The 20,581-nt window shown below is 36.4% G+C and overlaps 1 protein-coding gene across 9 annotated transcripts in view; it reads left to right on the plus strand.

Annotated features, from left to right (window-relative positions):
* The first annotated feature begins 4,552 nt into the window (after nt 1–4,552).
* Nucleotides 4,553–20,581, plus strand: part of LOC6035784 (sodium- and chloride-dependent GABA transporter ine) — a 46,552-nt gene continuing 30,523 nt past the window's right edge. Inside the window, exons 1-2 of one of the 9 annotated variants that reach the window (XM_038253916.1) lie at nt 9,470–9,832; nt 10,004–10,427. The gene's annotated coding sequence lies outside the window, so the exon portion shown is untranslated. Of the gene's footprint in view, nt 4,745–9,469; nt 9,833–9,989; nt 10,428–20,581 lie in introns of those variants that run through there. The other 8 variants (XM_038253918.1, XM_038253922.1, XM_038253923.1 and 5 more) reach the window with 8 other exon arrangements.

Genomic DNA, 20,581 nt, shown 5'->3' on the forward strand with positions numbered 1-20,581 from the left:
TCCAGTCGCACCTTCAGAATACGCGCCAGCAGTTTGTAGTCGTAGTTCAGCAGGGTAATGGGCCTGTACGCTTTGATGGTTTCCAGGTTCGTTTTCTTCTTGCTCAAGACCACTACACCGTCCAGGAACTGTTCGGGGAAACCTCCCCGCAGCGCCTCGTTCAGGATCAGGTTGAGCTGTCGATGAATAGTGTTGAACGCCTTGACATAAAACTCCTTCGGGATGCCATCACATCCTGGGGACTTCCGGGAAGCACTCGTCTGGATAGCAGTGAAGATTTCTTCCGTTGTAATTTCTTCCATCGCACGGTTGTTTGCCTCCGAGTTCGGGTCCACTAGTCGATTACTCGGAAAGTCCCGGTTGAGCTGAACATCTTCAGCACTGTACAGCTGGCGGAAATAGTCAAAGATGTGATCTTCGACTTCCGCTGAGTCTTCCAGAAGTCTTCCTTGGTGTTTGATAGAAGAGATTGTGCTGTTCTTCTTGCGACCGGTCCGGTCACCTAGCTGGAATGTCGACAGCTTTTCGTCGCCCAGAAACTTGTCGTTCAGGCGCTCGAAGGCTTTCGAGAAATTATTTTGTAGCAGAAGCATCTTTCCTTTTATACGGTTGATTTCGGGAACCATCGCTGGATTGTTGGTCAAGTTGTCGTAGGCTGCTCGGAGTTGTCCATACAGTAGTTCATTCGCAACGTTGAACCGGCGGAAAACTTCGTGTGTCTTCCAGCGGAAGAAGCTTTTTATTCTGGGTTTGGCGCAGCGAATCCACCACTCGATCCAGCTGTTGAAGTTCTGCTTCTCTCGTAGCCAGCGATTCCATTTGAGCTCGAATTCCTCGAGGTTCTCTTCAGTCAACACATGCGCACGCATCGACCAGAAACCATTTCCGGTCGGTCGTCCTTGATCGGGAAGACAGCACCGCACTTTGAACGCCTTGTGGTCTGTGAACGACGTCACGAGGTACTCCGCCGTGCGCAAGCCCGGTACAAATGCACCGGAAACGTACAATCGGTCAAGCCGGGAGGAGCAGTTCGGCCTGATGAAACTGTACGCGATCTGATTAGCTTTCAGAACTTCCCACGCGTCTTTAAGTCCCAGGTTGCTGGTTAGGTTTTAAGCGCCAAGCTGTGGTTGCTGGTACCAGTTGCGTCCTTCGAAGCAATCACGCAGTTGAAGTCACCGCCAAGAATGCAGTGGTCTGAGCAGTTTTGGAGGAAAAGGGGAAGCGTATTGTTGAACAGGCGTTCACGGGATGCGGCGTTCACGGTTCCGGAGGGGGCGTATACGTTGCAAATGGTCACCATGCTTCGCAGGGTAACGGCAATGATACGCGTGTCGAGGCTGCGTCGAACGTTCGAGAAATGGATGTGCGATTTCAAAGCTATTGCTGTTCCTCTCCTACTGTCGTCCACGTTCGTTAAAACGTTGAACCCTGGGAGAGCTAGGTTTGGGTTTTCAACTTCTTGAAGCAGTATAATGTCAAGGTCAGTTGAGCGAATAAAGGTTTTCAGGGATTGGATCTTGTTGTCGTTCGAAATGGCATTAATATTTATGGTGGCGATGTTATAAGAGCAAGACAGATTCATTGCAGTGGGAGCCGCAGGGTGCTAGGTGACTAAACTTTTGACTTTTTTGGACGACCCGGTCGTCGCTTCTTCTTCACCGCAGTGAACTCACTAGAGCGCGTACTTCCATCGCTCTCAGTTCCAGAGATGGAACTCAACGAGTGCGTCTTCTTGAGGTCAGGATGAGGGATAGGGACAGGGGTAGGTACAGGGAATTCGAAAGGACTCACCGACTCACAGCTAGCGAGGTCCGACACGGCCGGCATTTCTGCGTCCTCTTCCTCACACGGCAGCTTCGGGTGCGGAGTGTTGAGTTCTGCACCATCGTCGGCAGCAGACGGGCTTTCGGTCTCCATTTCTTCGGTTTCTTTGTTGTCTCCTTCAGCAGCAGGTGCAGCAGGGGGGAGTGGAATGAGTAACATGTCGCTTGTGCTGGCGAGCTCAGACTCGTTAGGGCGATCGATCAACGCACCACCTTCGATGGCGGTCGCAACTGATCCAGCTGAGACCTCTGTCTCGCTTGCGAGGGTGTTCGAAACCTCGGACGACGTGCCGCCTCCGCTGGCTTCAGAGCCAGCTGAGTGTTCGGCAACGTCCGTCGAGCCGCTTGTCTGAACAGACGATGTACCGTCTCCGCTGATGTTAAGCGATCCATCAGCTGAGTGTCCGGTAGCGCTCGTTGCCGCTCCGCTCTGAGGGGCGTTGGGTGCCGTGCCCGTGCTCTCGGGTCTTATCGGTCGTTGTGGGATGACCGGACCGAGGATGGTGCCACTGAACTCTGGCAGCAATGTGTTGGTGTCAGGGGCAACACCGTTCAGCACACTAGCGTAGCTAGTTGAGGTTGATCCGCTCGCACTTTTCAGGCGGGCGCTGAGATCGGCTTTTTGACCGAGAAGTTTTTTGTTCTCCACGCACGACATACCAATGTGTTGGGTAAGCGTGCAGTGCCTACAGGTCATCGGCTGCCCTCTGTAGGAGATTAGTGTGCTCTCTCCTAGAATCGTTGCGAACGATTTAATATGGCGGCGAAGGATCATCTTCGCCACCCGGATGCCTGATGACATGCCACGGAGAGGGAAACCCTCTCCCCATGACACCTCGCGAATGCTGAGCACGTCGCCAAAATGGCGCAGGAACGCAACAATGTCGTCGTTCGTGACGTTTTCAGAGAGGTCATGGATCTTTACCTCCACTCCCCCGTCCTCCATCACCAAGCGCACCGTGACCTTGGTCTTGTTGATCTCCATCACGTGTTTGCCATTGTGCATAGCAACGGTGTCTTGTGCCACCTTCAGCTCACTACACTTCACATGTACGCAATTCTGCGCATGGTTCACCTGGAACCTTTTCACTTGGCCAACGGCCAGTCCTAGTTTCACTAGCACAAACTTCTGCAGTTCCTCAATGGACGGTCGTTTCGGAAAGTTCGAAATGTCCACCTTGAAGGTGTTTTCACGCGATCTCACTTGAGCCATTGTTGCGAGTTCGGATGTAATCCGGATCGCAAATTAAAACCGGTCGTCAGTTGAAAACTGACGCTTAAACACGCGAAATCTGCACCAGCAAGTGGTGCAGATGGCCGACACACGCGATAACCCAAAGCGCGCAGAAGAGCTCCGATGCACACGTCTTATTGCGTCGAGAGCCTGACGCAAACTATTTTAAATGGAAAAACTTTTTTTATTATTAAAAGTATGAAAAAATATTGAAATTTAAAAATTGACCTTTTTTTTTGCTGGGCCAAAAAATATTTTTTTTGCCTTCTAACTTTTCGGGCCTAATTTGTTCAAGGTTTTTTTTCTAAACTCTTTTCTTTTCTAACAATGATTTAGATGGATGTTTATGTTTGGCAATTCAAAAAAAACTTGAAATTTCAGCTTTCAATTTAAAGAATATTTGTTTTAAATTGGAAATTCATTTCACACCAGTAAAATTGTTCTTAAATCATCCATTTTCAAATATTTGTTTTCGCTAAAATCAAAAAATGTTGCGATACCGTGCATTGTTAACATTTTTAAACTGGTTCAATCATGCATAAATAAACAACGCAGAAAAAAATGCATTTCACATTGATTTCGCATTGTTTTCAGTTTGCTGTTTTTTTATAATATATTTTTATGCCCTCTAATTTATTCAGCCCGATCATCTGAAATTAATGTATTAGGAAAAAGGAAAAAATAAAAATGTTAAAAATACATTTGAAAAAGTTGAACTGAAAGTAGCTGGAACCGGCTCTGATGGCATTTTTCGTGAATGGGACTAGATAAAATTTTGCTTCTAAATATGAATTTGAGTAATAAATAAATAAATGAGTTCCCATTGCATTTTTATGGAGACACATGCTTCTTTAAGTTCGATTTAAAAAAATACCCAATCCAATTAATTATTTTCAAAAAAAATCATAACCAAATTCTGTTAACGGATATTTACCAGTTTTGTAAATGTTACGTAAAACGTGATGAAATTTCATTTTAAAATATTTTCTACTAAAGGCTTTTAGTCCCAAATCAGATAAAAAACTTTTTGATTTTATATGCATTTTATAATTTATATGCACACTCTGGTATATTTCTAAAACCTATTAGTAATTTCCCTTAGAAGCCTTAATCGCTGTATAAGAAAATATTAATCAACTGCAAAGTTTGAGCATTTATTAGCGCTTTTTTGCAATTGAATGTACCTGCGTTTGTAATGTATTTAATTATTTATGTTTTGGTGCACAAAAACCTGAAATATTCAGATTATTTCGCATTCAAGGAGACGCATGGTACTTTATGCGCTCCATATCTGAAGCCCAATACTTGCTCTCACACAGCCAAACAATTCAGATCGACAAAAAAATCGTAAACCGATACAGATGAGAAGAGTATTTCCGCATGAAACACTAGCAGAAACAAAAAAAACTAAAATGAGTGTAAAATAAAATAAAAACGGAACGCCACCATAAATTCGCATTCGTACTCTCTCGAGCTCAGTTGACATTCGTTTGTGGCGGAACACGTTTCGATCGGACGGGTCCAGTCAGTCGTTCGTCCGTTCGCAAACTCTCGTCTAATATATCACCCAGCATCAAAGCGGAACTTGAACCACCCTGAGTTAGTGCTTCCGAGCTCATCCGATCGTCATCAACCGACCCTGCCTTCTTTTCCGACGATAAATTAGCAACGAAGAAACGCTACGGTACGGTCCAGCAATTCTATCATTCGCCGTTAGTCACATCAGCGGCCCTATAGTTAATGAAGCATACTTAAGTGGTACTTAAGTGCGACACAGCGCTCAACTATAGAGAGAGAGAAAAGAAGCGTTGCCAATTTGTGCGCCAGAGAGAGAGAGCGCATTTCACGATAAGACAAGACGCGTAACTTTTGGTTCAATTTTATGGCTTTATGGCGCGTGAGCAAACTTACAATCGGCAGCTGAAACTGAAGCAACGAAATTGTGAATGATTCACGTGTGTGCAGGATACGGTGGTAGTGTGTTAAATGAGAGGGGTGTGTACGCGCTTAAAAACAGTGCGGATGTGACTTAATCTTGGCACTTGATGGACAGGGTTGACAAAAACTCACTATCAGAGTTTTTAGTTTTTGTATGGAAGACAGCATTTTTTTACAACATGGTGAGCTAAAATTAGTTCAGCTGATTCTGATCTATCACAAAAAATGGGGATTTTCGAAAATCATTATTTTTTTTTGATCTATTAAAAAACTTTATTTTATTCATAAATTAAATGTCTTATTTCAAGTTGGTAAAAATTAGCGCTTCTGAAAAAAATATTGATAAGATGTAAGATTGTTGTTTTCAAAGGGATCACAAAATTTCAGTTGAAAAATGTCGCATCTCTTCGAAAATCTTTTCCTCAACAACACACTGCTTAAATTACAAATAAAGATATAGAAATTTTACCAAAAAGTAACAATAACTTTAAAAAGATGCATTTATCAAAACAAGCTCAAGAGATGTTCGATTCAAGAACTCAATTGTGTTTTAAAAAAACGGTTAAGCCGTTGCGAATATTTTTCAAAGATTATGAGATTATCGATTTTGATGGTCTCTAGCAGAAGAAAATTAGTGTGGTTTGAGAAGTTCAAGTAAATTTCCATCTCAATTGATTTGTCTAACTTTTTTTTATGTATACTGATAAACATTTTTTCAAAAATAAATTTTTCAAATACGTTATACAACTTATTTATTCTTATTTGTAAAAAATATACAGAGATTCGAAAAATAAATCAAGATTTCCAGATGTTTTGCGTTTACTGATCGCTGAAATTTGTCTACAGAGTAATTAAAAATACTTGAAACTTCACACCGTTCTGAACAAATTTATAACAATTTGTTATGCACAATTTTCATGTAGACTACCGAAATGTATCGTTAAAAATCAAAATTCATGATTTTTTTTTAAATTTTGCCTGATTTTACGGTACAGTCATGCCTCGGTTTAGCACCGCATATGGGGGATGCAAAACCGAGTCGTGCATAACTGAAGCACAGAGCTTATGAGCAATTCTCTACCAAAACCGGAAATGGATTTTATTTGTATTTTTTTATTTGGCTCAAACTTTGTGGGGGCCTTCCCTATACCCAAATATGCTATTTTGTGTCATTGGTTCACCCATACAAGTCTCCATACAATTTTGGCAGCTGTCCATACAAAAATGGTATGTAAATATTCAAACAGCTGTAACTTTTGAGTGAATTTTTTGATTTGGTGTCTTCGGCAAAGTTGTAGGTATTGTTGAGGACTTTTGAGAAAAAAATAGGTACACGGAAAAAAAATTTGAGGATTTTTTTATCAACTTTTTTTTCACTAAAACTCAATTTCCCAAAATACGTATTTTTGATTTTCGAGATTTTTGATATGTTTTAGGGGACAAAATCCGCAACTTTTGAGCCATAGAGAAACATGGTCAAAAATCTGCCGCCGAGTTATGAATTTTTGAAAAAATAGTGATTTTTGGAAAAAATCGAAGTTTCATGCAAAAACAAGTTTGACATTATTTTTTAATGCAAAATTGAATTTGCAATCGAAAAGTACTTTACATATTTTTTGATAAAGGGCTCCGTTTTCTAGATATAGCCACCGAAAGTTTGATTTTAGCGAAATATTTACAGTTTTTCAATTTTTAAAAATAGTGACCATAAGTGACCATTTCTAAAAATATTTTTTTTGAAAAGTTCAGAAAATTTGCTATAAAATTGTCTAAGAGACATTGAAGATTGGACCTCTGGTTGCTGAGATACAGCGGCTTAAAGAAAAAGAAACACGAAAATTGAAGTTTTCTAAGTCTCACCCAAACAGCCCACCATTTTCTAATGACGATATCTCAGCAATTAATGGTCCGATTTTCAATGTTAATACATGAAACAATCGTGAAACTTTCCGATCTCTTCGAAAAAAATATTTTGAAAATTTTAAAATCAAGACTTACATTTTAAAAGCGCCAAACATTGAATATTAATGTCAAACTTGTTTTTGCATGAAACTTCGATTTTTTCCAAAAATCACTATTTTTTCAAAAATTTATAACTCGGCGGCAGATTTTTTGACCATGTTTCTCTATGGCTCAAAAGTTGCGGATTTTTGTCCCCTAAAACATATCAAAAAATCTCGAAAATCAAAAAATACGTATTTTGGGAAATTGAGTTTTAGTGAAAAAAAAGTTGATAAAAAATCCTCAAATTTTTTTTCCGTGTACCTATTTTTTTCTCAATAGCCCTCAACAATACCTACAACTTTGCCGAAGACACCAAATTGATCAGAAAATTCACTCAAAAGTTACAGCTGTTTGAATATTTACATACCATTTTTGTATGGACAGCTGCCAAAATTGTATGGAGACTTGTATGGGTGAACCAATGACACAAAATAGCATATTTGGTCATAGGGAAGGCCCCCACAAAGTTTGAGTCAAATAAAAAAATACAAAAAATAAAAATGGTCGAAATCGGCCGATTTCGTAGAGAGTTGCTCTTATGGGATTTTGGCTATATCGGAGACATTGGCTATAATCGTATAAAAAATCATGCAAATATAAAAAAATACAGTGTTTTGAAATCGGGATGTTGGCAGCTATCCGTTGCAATTATAATTACATGAAAATTTACACGAAAAGACGTATTTTTCCTGTATTTTGAAAATGACATTTTCGAAAAAAATACTAAATATTTCAGTTTTTAACAATATGGGTATCAAATGAGCGCAATTTTTCATATATTTCGAATGTAATAACAACATTTTTTGAAAATACTCAAAATTTTCACAAAGCAACGTATTTTCGAAAAAAACTCAGAATTTCAGTTGTTTACAATATGGGTATGAAATGATCGAGATTTTTTTAAATTTTCTCAAAGCTACGTAATTTCTAAAAAGTACTAAAATATTTCTCTTTTCCACAATATGGGAAGCAATAACCGAAAATTTGAGTATTTTTCAATAATACGTAGTTTTGTGAAAATGTTGAGTATTTTCAAAAAAATACATTACATTTAAAATGTATGAAAAAATCCAGATCGTTTGAAACCCATGTTGTAAAAACCTTAAATTTTAAATATTTTTTATCAAAAATTCATAGTTTTGTGAAAATTTTGAGTAAATTCAAAAAATGGTGTTATTACATTCGAAATGTATGAAAAATCTTGATCGTTTGATAGCAATATTGTATGAAAGAAATTTTGAGAATTTTTTCAAAAATACGTAGTTTTGTGGAAATTTAGAGAATTTTCAAAAAAAGTTATTGCTTTCGAAATGTATAAAAAATCCCGATCGCTTTCTATCCATATTGTAAAAAACTTAAATATTGAGTAATTTTTTTTGAACATACGTAGTTTTGTGAAAGTTTTGAGTATTTTCAAAAAATGTTGTCTTTACATTCGAAAGTTATGTAATGTATGAAAAAATCTGACCATTTGGTACCCATATTGTAATAAAAATAGTTTTGAATATTTTTTCGAGAAACATGGCATTTTAAAAATAAACAGGAACAGGATAAATACGTATTTATGTGAAAATTCTCTTGTAACTATATCTGCAATGGATAGCTAAAATCCCATAAGCTCAGTGCTTCAGTTAAGCACTGGACTTAACCGAGGCAGCTAAACGAATTAAAACCGGGGCAGTGCAAAACCGAGGCGTGCAAAACCGGGGCATGACTGTATTGGCTAAATTTAACGGCCTGGAGCTAATTTCACAGATTTCGTGACTTTCGCGACTTTGATAAATTAACTAATAATAAATGCTGAAAAAAATATTGTCAAGTTTTCAACATTTTGCATAAAATAATAGATTTCTGACTTCTGAATTTCCAGTCCAGTAAATCCAAACCCATAAGAAGCAAAACAAAAACAATTTCTAAAACTTGCTTAAAAATGTTATTTTTTTTAAATTTACTGAATTAAAAAAAATATTTTTGACATAAATACTGTAACATTAGTATACAAAAGATGTATAAAGGATAAGGCAATATTTATATAACATACTTCTTTTGTCTCTTGATTTTTTGGGAACTGTACCGGATTTTAATAAAAGATATAATTCGTTCTTTCGATTAACAAATGAAGTAAAAAAGAAACCTAAATTTTTATTTGTCATAATTTGCCAACCCTGTAATTCTGCACACTCTAAAATCACCCACACCAGCAAGCATTCCCTAGTGTCATCTCGCCATAATTCCGCGTCCCTCGCGGAACAGGTAGTTAGTCGCTCGCACCAAGTCGCGTTTAAGCGTGGCCATCCAAGTTGGCGTGGTGCGCTATGACCACACCGGCTCTGTTTCTCTCGACTCTCTCACGCCATCACCGTATCACGCGAGCCGCCTGTAAATCGCGAGAGAGATTGAGAAACCTATTCTACGCTCTCGTTAACTTTGGGGTTGGCTAGAAAGCAACTTTAGACTGATATACTAAACGAAGCTACTATCAGACTGTCCCCGAAGATCAACGCGCGCGTACCGTTGTTGTCACACACATCTCGTTGGAAGTGGCTTAAGTCGGGGGGGCTTAAGTGTTGCTTTCTTTCAGTTTTCTGAGCTTGAAATAGTTTTAAGTAGACTTTTCGATACAATTTGTTTAAACTAAACTAAGTGTTACTTTGTGACCAAAAAGGAAGCTAAGCCATAAAGTGAAGCATGGATCTTCCCTTCTTCTAATGCACATGGTCTTCGATATCGTCGTCGTCTCCGCGGGCGGTTCGACTGAAGTTCGAACGTCGTTGTTCTTTGTGAGTGTGAAAAAGCAGGGTAAAAATAGTCAACAAGTGTCAAATTTATGGTGAGGAAAAGTGCGAAAAAAAAAACACGCGCGAGAATAACGCGAAACACAGGCGGAAAAACGAAAATTGAGGAAAAAGACGCCCATTGAGCGTGAAGCAAAGCGAGTTTAGAGGAAGAGAGAGAGAGAATTGTGGCTCTTTTAACAAGAATAAAAGTGAGTTTGAACCAGCTCCCAATTACGGCATGAAATGAAACGAAACAAAAAGTTTGTTGTGTGAAGTTCAAAGTTAAGCCGAAAAAATCATATATTACACAGTTATTAGCACTAATTAAGAGCTCCCTTGGGGATCATAAATTGTGTAGCTTTTGTAAAAGTGTCGTCACTTTTTATCTGAATAAAAAGAGTGAATAAAAGCTACGGCAGTGATTCCCGGATTAATTAGTGAGATCATTACGTCAACCTTTTCTGCTGTCCAGCAGCGCCTAAATGTATTGAAGAGTTCAATTTGCAGGTGATTTCTGCAGTTCTTAGTGAAGATAAACACACGCGAATCGGTCGTTATCATTTTTTGTGAGGTATCGACGGCTGTGACTAAGGTGACGACGCTCGGCGTCCAAGCTGATAAGATTGATTTCTTCTTATCACTGAGAAGGTGAGGTCGAACGAAGTTTAAAAGTGTGTCTGAGTTTTGGAATTTTGTTTAAATGGAATCGATAGCGTATGTGGGTTATTTTGTTGCAGTGGAAACGATTTCGGACTTGGGAAAGGAAGTGACATCGAAACAACTCACGTTGCGGATGTCTTGTGAAGATATAATAGTCCAGTTATTTTACAAATGCATTATAAGTTTGAACAGTTTTGATACAAATTATTAAAAAAAAAATCGAAGCTTTTCCTGAAAGCATCGTTCTATCAACTGGGGTGAATCGGGACTACAGTCTGAATAGGAACAGTGTCTCGATTTGCCCCAGATGACGGTACTCATTTTACTTTTTTAACAAATTTAAACTAAATCATTCTGCGCTAACTAACTTTGAAAAATCATTTTCAAAAATGAATTGTTTTTAAATAGAAATAAATGAATTAAACAAAGAGTGTTACCATTTGAAAAAAGTAAACGGAAAACAGTCCTGATTTTGATATTTTTTGCGTTTCAAAAAATATCTTCAAATTTCAAGGCATTTACAGTGTAACAAATTTTTCAGTACATTTGTATTTATTTTTCAAGGTAATTTTCTAATGAATTCAAAAAAGCTAACTTGTAACTTTTCATTTATTTAAAATTATTTTGTTTGTATTAGAAAAAAATAGTTAAAAAACATCAGTTCATTTTAAAAAAACCATTCGACATGAAAAATTCCATTTTACTTTATTTTTTTATGGAAACTAAATTTTTAGTTATGAAAAATCAAGCAGCGTTATCTGTACATCGTTTTCCATTCTAATGCTTTTGATTGCAGTCCCGATTTGCCTCAGACAGTGCAGCGACCTGTAGACGGATATAGAAACACAGATCCGAACAAAAACGGTCAAGCCAGTTTCGAGAAAAGTGAGTGAGAAAAAAAATCTACTTCCATCCACACACACAGACATTTGCTCAGAATTTGATTCTGAGTCGATAGGTATACGTAAAGGTGGGTCTACGAGGCCTATTTAAGAAGTTCATTTTTCGAGTGATTTTACAGCCTTTCCGCAGTGAGGTGAGGAAGGCAAAAACAGGGGTTTGGGAAATTGATCTTTTGTAAAAAAAAACCTAATTTAAAAATCGGGGAAAAAATCTGTGCACCATTTTTTTCCTCTACAATACCTACAACTTTGCCGATGGCACCAAATCGATCAGAAAATTCCTTTCCAAAATGAGTTTTTCGAATATTCAGCGATTCCACGTCAAACCAGCAGGATCCACACAAAAACATATCTCCAGAACGACTAACCCAATTTAAAATATTAAGACAATTTAGTGTGCAATGTGCCAATTCTTGCTATTAAAAAATATTTTGCGGACGTTTTGATAAAAACTCGCTTGCTCACTTACCATTAAGGCTCTGAAAGGCTTCATTCCCGATCGGCCATGTGGCGGCCATGTTTGATTTATAAAGACATTCAAATCTTGATTCAGAATGTTTCAATCAAAAAATGGTTTTCTTTGTGTTGTTTGTAGAAGCATTATACATATCGTGATTATTTTTTTATTTCAATTTACTATTTCTGGTCCTTGAATTCAGAACCATCATTGACAGTCATTGCCCTAAAAGTGAAAGGCACCATCTACAACCTTAACCTATTTAACTATATTTAACCTATCTTTTGTTTGATATAGGCTCAAAATGCTTTTTACAAGCTGTAAACGTCTTCCGAAGAGTTGATATGCCAACATTAAGTGCACGATGGAAAAACATGCTGCTCCCTATTTTGAAATTTGAAATATTTTTCGATAAATATTGTCGAAATTTTGTTAATTAATTGATCCTAAAGCACCATGCGCCTCCAGCTAAATGTTCTGGGAACTAATTTTCGTGGAGAAGCATGGTAGGTACTTTTTGTTCCGATCCGATATATTTTATCTCGCACACAAAAAATCGGTAAAAGGAAACTGAAAAAATCATCACTGGGATTGCTCAGTGGAACATCGATTTCGCTACTACAGGTGATCAGTTCTCTCAGATTTCCAAAACTAACATTTTGAAAGGGCGTAATATTGAATATTTGGCCCTTTTGAAATGTTAATCTTGGGTGAGACTTGGAAAACATTAATTTTCATGTTTTTAAACACTTGCATGGCAATATTTCAGCAACTAAGTTCAAAAAAGCAAAATATAGAGAATTTTCTCAGATTTTCAAAAATATTTTTTTTGAATGTGGGCAAACATGTGCACTAATTTAAAAAATGAAAAAGTGCGACTATTTTCAAAAAAGTTACCTTAAAAATGGCCTTAACTTGAAAACGGTACACTATATCAAAATTTCATTAAAGTACTTTTTGAATGCAAATTTGATTTTACATCGAAAATTAAGTTGAATAATTTTTGCGACCAATATTTCGTTTTTTTAAATCAGTATTGATTCAAAAATTCATAACTCGGTCAAAGATTTTTTGCACAACCTGGAAATTTCTGAAAAGTTGGCATTTTATGTCCTCTAGAACAGGCCTGCCCGACGTACGGCCCGTGAAGCCATTTTGTCCGGCCCGTGACGGCTTTTCAAAAAAGTTCTATGACCGGCCCTACAGCTGTTCATGAAATACTTAATAAATAAATTGAGCATCAAAATAAAATAAAAAAATCTTGAGATCAAATTTTCAGATATCATAACATTTTATTTTTTTGTTTTATTTTTGTTTTTGATATGAAATGTTGCTTATTCAACGTTTGTTTGGATTTTGCCTTTGTATTTTTCTAAAAAGAATTTTATTTCACATTTGAAAATTATTTATGTTTCAATTTAATTCTTATCATTTCTATATTGATATTTTCAGAATCAATTATTAAACTTGAATAATGTGCAAAAAGATTGCAAAAAGATATTAAATTTAAATTTTTCAAAATTTACTTCTAATTGAATTGTTTCATTTTGGAGAATTTTGATTAAAATCGATTTTTCATAAATGCGTAATTCGCATTTTTTTCAGAACAACTTTTTAATGATTAAGTTTTGCTGGCAAAGCTAAAAAAACAAATTAATGGAATTGCAAATAATGAGCTCTGCGAATATTTTGGAAATATTAAAAATTGTTCAAAAGCAGTTATGAAATCAGATAGATAATTTTTTTTTCATAGGCTTCAATAATTCTGAAAAATTAAAAATGACGAACTAAAAACTATCAGAATTATATTTTCCTCCTTTTTTTAAATTTGGTGTCTTTAAATTAGTTTTTAAATGTTTTGTAAAATATTTGAATAGAGTTCCACAACATCGCAAAAATTGTTTTTTTTTTCCATATTCAAGATTGTTGTAATATACTAGCTTAGCTAAGATTTAAGTAGCCTATGACTTAGCAAGCTATGACTAAGCTATTGAGGTCCCAACATTGTAACTTTAGGATCATTCTCAATAAAGCCTTCAACCTGAACAGACGTCTTTTAAAAAGATTTGTATCCAAATTTCGTTTCAATTAATTTTATATTTTCTCGTTGATTTTCAAACTTGAAATAAAATGCAGAGACGAAATTTTAATGTTTCTTTACACCCAAAGGAAAAATATATCTCAAAATCTGCAACAGTGGATTTGCTGCAGAAAATGTCACATTTTATAACATTTTTTGCAGCAAGCCCCTAGATCATTGTTGCCCGCGTGTAAATATTTCAGCGATCTGCAGTTCTCACCAACACATATAAAGCTGTGTTGCTCTAACATATACAGCTGGCCGGTCCCCGAGCAACAATCCAAAGAGAAAAATATGTTGGTTCTCTTTCACTCTCTTTTCATCAATCGTCCATGGCGCGGTGGTAGCGTGTCGGATTAATAACCAAGAAGTTGGTGGTTCAATCCTCGTTCTGTCAAGGTTTTTTTTTTTTTGTGAAATACAACCAAAAAGCCGTCGGTAATGTCGATAATTGTCGGTAACGGGCAAAAATGTCATACCCCTATATCGCAAAAAATGCATGAGGACAGTTTTCATGCAGATTCTGATATACTTTCATGCCGCCATGCATCAAAATCATGCGACCGCCGTTTGGGTGTAGTTAATTATTTCAGAGTATTAATTAATTTTTTTTTTTTAATTTCGCAGAGAATTGCTCAGGAGTAATGTCACACGTCCAAAATGACCGGTGTTTGTTCGTAGATGAACAGTGTTTGTAAACAAAACGTAATTGTGCTAACCATGAACATCATAAAACAATCTTCTGCTGTTAAAAGATTTTTTTTGCGATTTTTCCATCCCTGACCACAAGCCCTACTTATTACACTTGTTATGCAAAGCAACTAGCTAAAACTGGTCCAGGCCGAGGTATTTTTTTTTCTAATGTTGGCTAAAAATTGTACTATCATTGCCAAACAAAAGAAAGGTCTTATTATTTTGGCCAAGGAACTCCCAAGCCAAATTAGAGCCAAATCGGGGTATTTAGATTTTGATCCTTCTGGTTTGGCATGGAATCGCCTATTCTAAAACCTCTAGAGGGAGTAATTAAAAAACTGAGCAGTGGAGGATTCAAACAAAACATCAATGGTAATCCGACCAAACTTTCAAACATTTTGTCAAACAAGTGGTTTTGGATGCTCACGCAAATCCAAACAACCATTTTCGCAGAATCCCTGGCAAAGCCGGCCGCGCATTCTGGTCACGCGGTGGCAGGTGGTTTCCTCAATTTTAGTGTCTTGCACATTTTTGAGGTTCACAATCGCATGATTGTCCTATGGAAAGAAGTTTGCTGCATGGACATTCAAAACGTTGTGACGACAAAATGAACAATTTTCCTACACATGAGACAGTTATTCGATTACTTCGATTTTATTTCGCCGTTCACCAGACACAGCGTCACTGGTATTATGGTACAAGTGTTTTTTTTTTCTCGGTCACTCCGGGTCAAATACTGAGCAGCATATTCATCTTAGTCACGATGTTTATACGCGCGGCGTTGACGAGGCATTCTCAAACGAATACCCTCCAAGTCCATGATGAGAATTGTTTGCTGTTGTTTGTATTGAGGAGAGAAAACAAAGAAGAAGTCCGATCTGTGTCTGATGTGTTTGTGTAAACAACGCCACTTTGAAAAGTGGCAATAAAACGTCTCGCAAGTCTATCAATTTCGCCGGTATTTGGACGAATCGATCAGGTGGTGTTTTTGGTGGCTTATCACTTGTAGGACTTAAGCTCACGTTCTCTGCTCATCAGGCACCTCTGTGTGTGGTATAATTAGCGATGAGCTACCAAGGAGGAAGGAAGACTCACGGTCGCACGATGCGAAAAGTAGAGCAATCTTTTTTTTCAGTCGAAACCATTTGAATTATCAATTATCCCTAGGTTGCTGATAACAGCTGACATGCCCCTCGGACGATGGTCATAAACGGGTGAGATGTTTGCTTCTTCCTTCGAAGCTTTCCAAGGGAGGGATTTTGTTGTTTTATTGCTAATTAGTTGACATAATTTTACACTCCGGCGGGCAACTTAATACTTGACGCAGCTAACAAGCTTGCGTGGTTTGTTGTAAGAAACTATTGCCTTTTGGCGGTAGAGTCAGTCTTATCACCGCGAGGGCACGTGATTGATTAGACACGGTCGTTAAATGAAGAAAGTATGCCGCCATCGAGAACAGCTGATTGGAGACGCGTTCAGTTTGGCAATAAATTTGATAATGCCGGCTTATACCGGTTTAGTTCAACCTGAATCGGTTGTTTTGATTTATGGATTTGCTGAGTTTAAAAGTGAGTCTTTACTCTTTTATCAACATTCCAATATTCAAAAAGCACCTGAAAATACTAAAAAATAATAACAAAATGAAGTGTAGTACATCGCCATTGGTTAGATATGAAGAAATTTATCAGCATTTTTCTTCAAATTTAAATTAAAAACATGTTCCATCCAGATATCAACTGTATTTGACTTAGAGCTTGAAGGAGATATCTGGAACTACAATACGAGTCTGAGAACACTTTGGTTTAAGCAGTTCTACATATAAAATAAACATGTGAAATTTTGGTACAAATACTATGGACTCATTGAAGTACCAAGCGTCTCCATTCATTTATTCGTAGAATTAGAGATTCAATGGAGGTGCTTGGTTTCGTAAACAAATTATTCAAAATTAGTGCGTCCATCCCGGGAATTCCTGGGACAAAATTCCCGGGATTTTTCCAGAACCGGGAATTCCCGAATCCCGGGATTTTTTGTATTTTGTCCCGGGAATTCCCGAAATTGGAAAAATATAAAAAAAATTCTCTTGAAATTTAGGTTTTGTTGTTGAAATAGATGAACAACGATAAAAAAATATATATTAAGCATATATCCAGGGGTTTTTTTAAAAGGTCCTACAAGCTTTTATATTTTTATATGTTTATAGGACCTATCCAAACAAGGTATCAGCATTGATTTGACTTATGAAACAAACTTGTAAAACAAAATTCCGATCCGTAAATTGCCTAGTGATCTAAATATTTTTTTATCAAATTTTATATATTTTTGGAAAGACTAGTTATATTTATGATTTTAAATTTAATAAATTATTTCATTTTAAATTATTTTTCATGAAACATTTTTGGCAAATCAAGACAAATGTATCGAATTAAGACAGCTGTTTTAGTCATTGTTTTTGCATAATGTTTTAATTATTTTGATTGATTTCGGTTAAAACAGGAACAGAGCAAAACAATTAGTACACCGATCTCCACAAGAACTACTCTAAAATCTCCTGTACCTAATTGGACTGTAGTCCCGATTTTCCCCTAGTTGGCGGTAATGACCTTAAGACAACTTGATTAATATTTTTTATATACAACATGCATGTCTAAACTTATCCAAAATTTAAATAATATTATAATTTTATTTGTTGTCTTTTTATTTGTTATTTTAGACATTTAAAAAGAGGCTTTTCTGGTCATGATATGTAAAAAAAAAATGTATTTATAAGAGACTTATTTAATTTGAATTACATTGGATACAAAATAAGAAACCAAAGCTCAACAAAGAACAAAAAAATCTTTCAAGCTATCTAAAAACTGCTATCTTTTTTTAGGTTGAAGTGTAGATTACCACCAATGAAAAGTATTGAGCTAATTCTATGATTTTAAACTTGAAAAACATTTAAATATAATGAAATCATAGATTTTAATACTGTTTTAAAAATTTCCCGGGATCCCGGGAATTCCCGGGATTTCAAAAATAAAGTTGGACGCCCTATTCAAAATATACAACTGAATTAAGCATAAATTTGATTGTTGTTAACCCATAGACACCAGTTCCGGCAACATAACTGTGACGTCACAGTAAATACCTCGTAAAATTACTGGGGCCAAAATTCCTCACAAATCGCTGCCTGCCCTCCCACATCACAGCATCATTTTACTATCAAACACAAACCATTAAAAATGTCTTCATGTCTTCATCTATCGTTCATCACGCTCGGTATCATTCACCAAAATTCTTTTTTCGCGTCTAGCCCACCCTCATTTTTGTTGTTGTTGTTGATATTTTTGTTTAGGCTAAAATTAGCCGCGACGGACGGAACCGGCCGGCTGCTGATGGATCACGGAACCCTGACCGCCAGAACCAAACCGCCAGCCGGCTTATGCTTTATAATAATATCGCTCAAACAAAATACTCTTCTCTAAAAAAATAAATAACAGTCGTACGACTTTTGTTGAAGGAGTGGAGACGCATGGTTGTTTCTTTCTTTTTGTCTCTCCTTTGTTTGTACAACGTGATGAAAAGTGAAATTTGAAGCGAATAAAAAAATTCAATGGGAAGGAGGGCGAGTGGAGTGTGATGAAGGAAGTGTGGGTAATTACTATTAACCCTCAACTGCGTGGTGTGTTTTATGTTGTAGGCAATTTATCGCTTTCTACTAATTAACTATCATTTGCTTGGGGAAAGAGGGAGTTCATAACTTTTCGACATTTTCACATGTTTTGCATTTGAGGGTTAACATTACGTGTGTTTATTTTTATTGATTCGTCCATCTGTCTGTGAGCATTTTTTTCTCACTCTTATAACATCTTTACGAAAAGAAAAACGTACAAATTCTGCTGTTGTATTTAATATTTTATTTTATTCAAACACTTGACCACAGTCGTACTACAAGTGAGAGGCGCGGGGGAGTAAGTGTGAGCAAGTGAGGCCAATTTGTCACTGGCTGATAAATCTCTTAACCCAAGCGTTGACGAGAGTTCACCAGCATCAGCGAAGGAGTGCTCCTCGCGGGGTGTTAAATTTATGTCAGTTTGAGAATTGCAGTGAGGTTTAGTTGCCGGTAAATTCTTTTTAAGAAAATTGTGCTATCTTGGAAAGTAATTGATTCTATTTTAGTGCTATAAAAATCTTATAAAATAGCTTAAAACAGTTGTTGTAATTTTTGCAGAAAAAAATGCATTGACTCCATTCACACCAGACTCATCGGTTAATTGGTTTTGGCTCTCCACTTCCTCTGGTAGTAAAACTTGCGTAGGTGTCAGCCACTACACAAACGATGAGATGAGTAACAAGAAGGTGGCCAATAAAACATACATTCTATAAGATGTTGTTTGTAGTATGTACTACATACAACGAGCTAAGACATGCAACAGAAAACATCGTCTTTCACACACGGTTAGACAAGGCTGGTTGTCGTCACATTGAGAAGAGAAGAGAAAAGTTCTTTTTGTTTACAATCTTGGTAGAAATGTGTTGTAAATTTCAATACAAAATCTAGATAATAATCACAAAGCTCAGAAAATGTGAATAAAATTTGCTGTAAAGAAAAAAGATGGTCACCAAGTCCGAATAAGTCATGATAAATTTTAAATGTCTTTTCACACACAAGCTTCAACAATTGTTACGCGATAAAATGTTAAAAGGATTAACTGTAAGCTGATTTAGATTAAGTGGTAAGTTTGGCACAGAAATGACGTACTCTAGATGATTCAATCAACATGAGAATATGCTTTTTGCACCTGGGCAACGCTTTTGACAAGTGTTCGATAGTTTTTGGGTCGTGAACAAAGGTAAAGCCTTATCTTAAACGGTATACTCGAGGATCGCAAAAAGCGCTCAAATCGATATTTGAACATTTTCGCAGTGTTGACATTTCCAATACAATCGCAGCAACCAACGCAACCCATTGTAGATCATCGTAGGAAAGTCTCTGTTTTTAGAACTGATTAAAAAATCACACACACAAACACACACACACATTTATGCGAACAAGGGCAGTGAAGGTGTCCATTTCTGTCACCATTAGCCGTATTTTTCCATTGTAGATGGAGCTTAAAACGAGAATAGTTGAAAAAAGCAAAGCAATCCACTTTAACGACCCCCGGGTCTTTTAAGGGCTCTGTTGCGAATTTCTGCTCATTGATAGTTGAATAGTCTTCCACTAAGCTTGCTTGGATTCCTCTATAGTTAGTACAAAAGAGCACAGAAACATTGAAATAGATTTTTTTATTTGTTTCGTGAAAGGATAGCTTTATTTAGTCTAGTTGTATTTAAAAGCAGAATCTGTTTACTCTAATTATTAAAAATAACAAAAAGTTCCTTTAAAAAAAATGTTTAGCTCAAATAAATTTGTTTTTTTTTGGCTACAATATTCTAAAATCTAAATTATTTGTCTTATTCAACTTCCCTACAATATTGAGTTTATTTTCAATAATTTTAAAAATAAAAAAGGTAGAAATCAGTTTGTTTGAAAACATAATTTGATGGTCAAAACTGTATTTTTATTACAATTTTTTCCAAGGAAATTATGTTCTATTAGAAAGATTTTTAAAAATCGAACCTAAAACAGAACAGTTGGTTACAAAATGTCAACATCGAAAGAAACTGACATTTGACAATACGGCGTTGAACGATCTTGTATAGAGCTTTATGACGTTTCGCGTACACACACTCAAGGGGTTTCCAGCATCTTGTCAGACTGGTCAATAATCTGGAATTACTTGGAATTTGAGCAAGTAATTCTATAATTCCGGATTTACTGAGTAATTCCAGAGTAATCCTGGTAATTCCTAATAATTCCTGTAATCCTGGTAATTCCATGATTTTTGTTTGTGAAAACATACTTCAGAAAATAATAAAATAATAATTAATAACTGTTAAAAAGATAATTTCGATAAACCTTTTATGATTCTATTTATTGCCTATTAATTTTCATGTAAGAAACCAAAGTTATAGCTAGTAC

The sequence above is a fragment of the Culex quinquefasciatus genome, chromosome 2, assembly GCF_015732765.1.
Source record: "Culex quinquefasciatus strain JHB chromosome 2, VPISU_Cqui_1.0_pri_paternal, whole genome shotgun sequence".
Classification (NCBI taxonomy): domain Eukaryota; kingdom Metazoa; phylum Arthropoda; class Insecta; order Diptera; family Culicidae; genus Culex; species Culex quinquefasciatus.